The sequence below is a fragment of the Parasteatoda tepidariorum genome, chromosome 9 (genome assembly GCF_043381705.1).
Source record: "Parasteatoda tepidariorum isolate YZ-2023 chromosome 9, CAS_Ptep_4.0, whole genome shotgun sequence".
NCBI classification, from domain to species: domain Eukaryota; kingdom Metazoa; phylum Arthropoda; class Arachnida; order Araneae; family Theridiidae; genus Parasteatoda; species Parasteatoda tepidariorum.
This window is the reverse complement of record NC_092212.1, coordinates 13451760-13459087: the sequence shown is the minus strand read 5'-3', so window position 1 is coordinate 13459087 and position 7328 is coordinate 13451760. Positions and strand designations below refer to the sequence as shown.

The window sequence follows — 7328 nt, the reverse complement described above, 5'->3', positions numbered from 1 at the left end:
GATAGAAATTAAATAAATCAGGTAGACTAGAAGTAATTTGAAAAGTGAATTTTATTTAAAAGATTTTTTAGTATCATGAGAATATCATAAAATTTTATAAGTATTATTTAAACACAAAATTTTGCATAAGTATACGTGCGTAGTTGTTATTTGCTTACAAGAGGAGAGGTTAAAAATTGACAAAATTAATTAATTAATTAATTAATTATTCACTTAATATTTAAGTGGGCTGTATTAAAATTTAAAACAATAATTTTTTTAAAGATTTTAAATTTCATTTTATTAATTTTTTATGCCTGAGATTGAAGTTATGAATAAGTTTGATTTACTAATAAACATCACAAGAAAATTTTAAATAAAGGACAATCATTTAAAAAAAAAAAACATTTATATTAATTTCATCTGAAGCACTAAACAAAATTTATAAATAATAAAATTGAGTCACGCAATAACTAAATATTAATAATATAACTTCACATCAAGTTATTAATATTTCATTTATCTCTACTAAAACATTTAACTACATCATAAAAGCAGGCATCATGTGAGAACTCAAGAGCCATTCACCGAGCGAATCCTAACAAAAGCTCTTTTACACGTGGTCCAAATTGACTCCGCCTTAGGTTGATTCATCAACCAATAAACTTCCTCCTCATTTGCCAAGAAGGCGGGAAATATGCGCAGAGCATTGGAAAGTTTTCACCTATGGGTCCCATGTTCACGAACTCTTTTAATTCGCGGCATGGCATTGTGGCGGTTGTACATAAAATAACATCTCAATGTGTTGCATCATTTTAAAGTGTATTAGCCACTCGGCCAGAGCTGTTTTTCACACGAGGGAAATATAAAAATGAAGAACTTGTAGAATGGGACATATAAAATACTTCGTTTGTTCTCAAATTGTTACATTTTTGCAATGATATCAGTTGAAGTTTTTGTTATTTTGATAAATTATTAAAGAACAGAGTTATATATTGCAGTAAAAACCAATTATTCATTGCCAGTCTGTTAATAATTCGAATCTGTAATTAATATAGGCCAAATATTTGTAGCCCTTAATTACATATTTCATAATCCACAAACAAGTATTCTTAGAAAATCTGGAATAATTTTCTTAGCTATTGAAAAATATTTTACAGAATAAAATCAGGAAGAATAAACTTTGTTTTAATTCTAGGTGTAAAAAAAACTTGTCTAATGAACATTTGAAAAATGAATTTCAAACGATTTGAAATTTCAAACGATTTGTGAAAGATAAAACGATATTATAAAGAGCTAAAACTGTTGTATATCTTTGCAAAGTTTATATTTTTAGAAAGATAGTTTATCAGACGATAATTAAACATTGATATGACATATGAACTGAATTGAAAACATTTCTAACTTTAAAGCAATCACTTTTGTTTATTGTGAATTTCAAAAGCTCCAAGCTGTTCTCGACCGGTGAAACGACTTGTTTGCTAGTAAGGTAAGCATAACATTTTATCATTCTAAATTCAGTTCGTTGTATATAAGATGTTCGAGTCATTTTTAAAAAGCTTATACTCCTTTGATTATACTTGTTTAAATAAAATTAATGCAATATAAATAATTTGGGGAAAAAAATAATTTTATGAATAATAGCCTGAAATATATTCTATTCTTTCTTATGAAATATCTTTTTTCTTTCTTTTTTTTAAATAATAAATTTATGTTACAAATTAGTAATTTTATCAGATAATGTAGTATAAAACATAATGTTAACAATTAAAAAGTAGAACCAATAGAATTTTATTACATAATGTACAAATATTTAACTATAGTAATTAATGAGCAATTATTTAATTTTCATGCGTGTTGTCAGAAAAAACTTTAAGTTATTGATAATTTCAAAATAACAGCTAAAATTATCAGTATAATATAATACAAAATTTGGAGAAATTTTTCAATGAAGAATTCCTATAACTTCAGCTATCGCTTTTGACCGTGGAATTCTTTCTAATATTGATTTCATCCAGAGTAAAATTAGTCACGAAACCCAACAAACTCTCTAATTTGAACTTCAAAAATTTTATGGTTTTACCATATTATCTGAAAATTAGTTCTTAAGTTGCTAGGTTTTTAAATAAATTTGATATTAAAGTCGTTTTGTTCCCAGAAAACAAACTAAGTTTTACCATCCATAAAGACCCAATTGCTGATATTGATAAATAAATAGCGTATTTATCAAAACTTTTGTCAGTGTGGTCTTATGTTCACTGAAAATAACGCACTTATAAACTTCGATTTAACATGTAAGATGTGTCAAAAATCTGGATATTAAACCATCTTCCATTACCCCACATTGTTGGAATTATAATCATAGGTTTGAGTTTTTTTCTGATAATATCATCCAATAATGCTCCTCATCTATCGACTTTGATTTTTGGGAATAATTCATATTATTAAAAGATTTAATTATTTATCTAATGATCTTTCTAGTACCCAATTTTCCTCCAAAGTATGAAAACTTTTTGTAATATTTTTTTCAAATCTTACACTGTGAGATTACCATCAAACCTCCTCACACATATTTCTTAGCTCCACTCTTTATTATCTCGTTCAAGCTTGTTCTTCTATCTTTACTGGTTAAACTACTTTTTTACAACGCGTTTGTCTCGTTATTATGTTCTGTCATTTTGTGTTTCGAAACTGAGGAAGATTTTTGCTTACAGAACTGAAACTATAGTACTATGTCCGGGTATAGTACTATGTTCTGTACACTTTTATTTGTGCTTGATTCACGTTCTGTTTTATTTATATGTAGCAAAAACTATACTCTATCCTGATTTGGGTATTTGACTTTTTATAATTTCTTATAAAATATTGGATATTTGATTAAATTAATTAAAAATTATTTTTTAATTAACACCTCCGGTTCTTCTATTTTTAAGCCTAATAAAATGGCAAATTTTGATTTACATTTTTCGGGGAAAATACTGAATAGAATTTCAAAAATATTCTTTTTTAGTTGGAAAATTCTACATTTCTAGAATACTATGACAAGGTGTACATACTTGATTTTTGGAATTTAAAAATTTTATTTCTAAAAATTGATTTTAGAAATAATTTAAAAAGTGCTAATAAATTACAAAAAAGATTTAATATTTTTGAAACGAAATTCAGTAAAAAAAAAATTTCATTCAAGTTATCCACTGTCATATCAGCTGAGAAAGATCAGAAGGAAGATAAAAATTTCTTCATTAAGAGAAAACCAACTGCTTACATTTTAGTGAATAAAATATTAATAATTAGTTCTTAAATTAAGTATTCTTACATTTTTCAGTCATAACAAATCAGATATTGTTAGAATTTATTAATCCAGTAAAAATTTAATTCAGATTAAAAAGAAGCATTCAAAATACAACTTTTCATAACTTTAATTTGATTGTGACTTTATGCTTAGTCTTTTTCCCATTTCAAAGTAGGAGGGAAAAATAGTACTCCTTGCATGAAATCAAGGCTTAATAAATGCCAATTTCAATGCTGGATTCCTGAAATGGTTCAAGAACAGTAATCTACGGTGTTCTTGCATTTTATTGCTTTCATTATTATTTATTCATGCATTATTTGTATACAATGTGTTCCGCAAATATAACCCTTAATATTTATTTTTAGACTTCTTATCAAAAATAAAAACAAAAAAAATGTATGCACTAGGATTCGTAAAGAGAGGTTAAAACAAAAAGGCTATCAAAATCTGACAAATAGCATCACAGGAATGTGGACGTAATAAACATCAAATCAGGTTTAATAGCTACTTTTCAAATCCCCTTTTAGATAAATCATGCTGAAATTTAGAAAGAGAAAGAGTTACTATAAACAAAATTACAGCTACAAATGTAATTTATTACAAACATATAGGTATTTATCATTGAAATCTTTACTAATCAAACTTTATTACTTTTTCTTCCATAATTAAATGATATTGATTTAGTTATATTATTATTCAATTTTAAAACTTCAGCAATTTGAACAGACTCTTGAATTAAATTGATTTTCGAAGAAAAAAATTTCAGTGGCGCATTTCTTCATATGGTTCTTCTTCTCTAAGAACTAGCCTATCCATCCCTATATATCGAATACGTGAATTAACAAATAAAACTTAAAAAAAAGTGAAAAAAATTTAAAGCTTGTCCAAATATCTCCGTTTATCTTAGTTTTAATTTTATGAATTTCTGGACTAAAAATGCGATAGCTTTTCAGTGAATAAAATGTTGTATTTCATTCCATTTTTCTTCCTTTTATTAAACAACCGCATTTACATAAATGTTTCGAACGGAAATCTACGAACTTTTTTCACGAACGTACACAGCTAAAACTTGTATCAGACAATCAACGTGATTCTTTCCCGTAAAAGTGTTTCACTGCCTATAGCTCGAGCAAGAGATGAAAGTATAACAAGATAAGATTTTCTATCCATTCAATTCTAACTAGACTTTTTCTTGTAATATCTTATTTACAAATTGTAAATAACTGAAAATAAGTGGTAAATTACTTTAAGTTTAAAAATAACTGAAAATTACTCTAAGTATGAAAAGCGAAATATTTACAAAACTTATTCAAATACCTTTAATTGCTCGCTTAAATTATCTGAAATTCTAGATTGAAGATGCAATAGCTTTTCAGCATATAAAATCTGCTATTTCATACTTTTTTTCTTTTACAAAACAACTACTTTAACATAAATGTTTCTAACAGAATTCTACGAGAGTATTTCTTACACAGCTAAAACTTGTATCAGACAATCAACGCGATTCATTCCTGTGAAAGTGTTTCACTGCCTATAGCTCGTGCCAGCGGGAAAGCTATTACAAGATAAGATTTCTAATCCATTCATTTCTAACAAGACTTTTTTATGCAATATCTTGTTTACAAATAGTAAATAATTGAAAAAAAAGTGATAAATTACTTTAAGTAAAATAAGTGAAAGATTCACGAAACTTATTCAAATACCTTAAATTCTTCGTTTAAATTTTATGAAATTCTAGACTGAAAATGCAATAGCTCTTCATCATATAAAATCTGTCTTTTTTTTTCTTTACTAACACCATTTCCTGTACATAATTATTTAGAACTGAAATTCATGAGCTTAGTTCATGACTGCTGAAATTAGTTAGTGCTGAACATTGTCATGATTTAGTTAACAGAGATAAAGCTTGTAACAGAAAATTTATATGATTCTTTCCTGTAAAAGTGTTTCACTGTCTATACATCATGCAAACGGAAAAGCTATTAAAGGATCAGTTCTTGAATCCATTAATTCCCGCCTGGAATTTTCCCCGTAATATCCTGTTTATTTATACGAAGGTATCTAATTAGTGCAGAAATATGATTTTGGACAAAATTTTTGAAATTGAGTTTAATATAAATTTAGAATCCCTGTAGCTTTCTAAAAATTCTTTACTTTTGTTTGTCTTAAAATTATTCTCAAAGATAGTTTTCGTACAAGGTGATAACAGTGGATAGACTAGTGATTTTAAGTCTTTAAATGCGTTAATCTCAACATCAAGTTTTTCAACATTTCACACCACCTGAAATACGATATATCATATTTCTTTTAGAATAATTGTGTAAAATTTTTCATGAGTGTTCATCATTATAGTACGCATGTTTTGAACTACAGATTAAAGGAAAAAAGTAGTATTTCATTTTTTATGCATAAAACTATGCTTTTTAAAAAATTTGCTTTTTTAATAACATTGATACCTAACTCAGTAGTTTATGCTCTTGTATTTAAAATAATAGCTCAAAACAAAGTTGATAGACTTCTAAATAAAATTCTCAAGGAACTTTTGAAAGTTTTCTTTACAGTGCTTAGCTTAAATGCAAAAAACGCCTTATTTTTTTTATATATATATTTTTTCACCTGAAAATAGAATTTAAAAAAAAAATAAACTAATAATATTTTTTTGCTAGTTTTACAAGTTTTTAAACATAATAAAGATTATAAACTAGTTTTTTTAAATTTTATATTGATATTTAAAAAAATAGTCGAAATTAGTCGTATACTTTAAATGATAAGAACACTAATAAACCATTTTGAGGTGGTGTGGATCAATAAAATTTGGAAAATTTAGGGGCTGTTATATTATTTTAAAAAATGCTTTTTACATTCTTTTCAGCTTTAAAAGAAGTTAAATGCTTTTTATTTCAATGGCAAATGTTATATATTTTTCATTAGAACCTGAAAAACTAAAATTCATAATTTTGTGACATTTTAAATGTAAATAGTGTAAATATTTTATTTTAGTTTAAAAAAGTTTCTCCATAGAAATACAAAATTATTGTTATTCATATGTATTTAAATTTTTAAAAAAGGAAATGAAGAAATATGAAATTTTAAAATTAGAATTTTTACTTTTATTTTTTAATACTTGTAAAACAAATAAATCCTGTAGCAAATTAAATTATGGATAATTTTAGTAAATATAAATTTAAATTACTAATATTAAGTCATAAGATTATAGTTTTAAGAGTTCCTTCAAATTTTACTTAGACATTGAAAATCTAAAAGATTTGAAACTGTTAAACTGTTTATTTTTGTTGACAAGGACAAAGGAAGGGAATAAGCAATGATAATGTAACCCAATTTTTAGCAAAATTTTTTCGGTGCAAAAAATTTAGTCAAAAATTTGAGGAAAAAAAATTGCAATGAAAATATTTTTACTTTTGAAATTAAAGTTATCTTTGGTAAAATTTAAAATTTGAAAAAAACTTCTTCAAGGAGTAAAAAAAATTTAAAACTAAATTAAAATGGAAATTTTGTTTTGTGCAAGCATCTTTTATTTAAAATCCATCCAAAAATCTAAACATTTTTAAAATTAGATTGCTACAATAAAAACCAAAATCAAGGGATGAGTGATACGGATGCAAGGGAATGCATACGAATGCTAGGGAGGAGGTTTTGTAATTTACTCATATTAGCTGGCAGGGGGAAGTTCAAAATTTTCAAATACATAATATTTAAACGCCCCCATCCTATCAGAAAGTTAAAAAAAACTATTTTTAATGTTTTATATTCTCTTAAAATTCCTTTAAAATGTATCCTAAAATATTTATGAATAATAATTCTATATTTATTAAATACTAGCCGCAAAGGCGGCCAGCTGTCCGCCACGCTAAAGGTTTCCACAAATAAAGTTTTTTAAAACATAGCAGGAAATCTGAAGATTAGTGGACAATTAAAGTGTTTCTGTCCTGCAATTTTGTCTTCATATCCAGTTCTGCTGCAGATGTGNAGGAGGTTTTGTAATTTACTCATGTTAGCTGGCAGGGGGAAGTTTAAACAAATACATAATATTTAAACG

General features: G+C 26.0%; 1 protein-coding gene across 1 annotated transcript in view; it reads left to right on the top strand.

Moving 5' to 3' along the window:
• The first annotated feature begins 727 nt into the window (after positions 1-727).
• LOC107439966 (nuclear receptor dissatisfaction) overlaps positions 728-7328 on the top strand; it is an 86240-nt gene continuing 79639 nt past the window's right edge. The window contains exon 1 of the mRNA XM_016052725.3: positions 728-1468. The gene's annotated coding sequence lies outside the window, so the exon portion shown is untranslated. The remainder of the gene's footprint in view (positions 1469-7328) is intronic.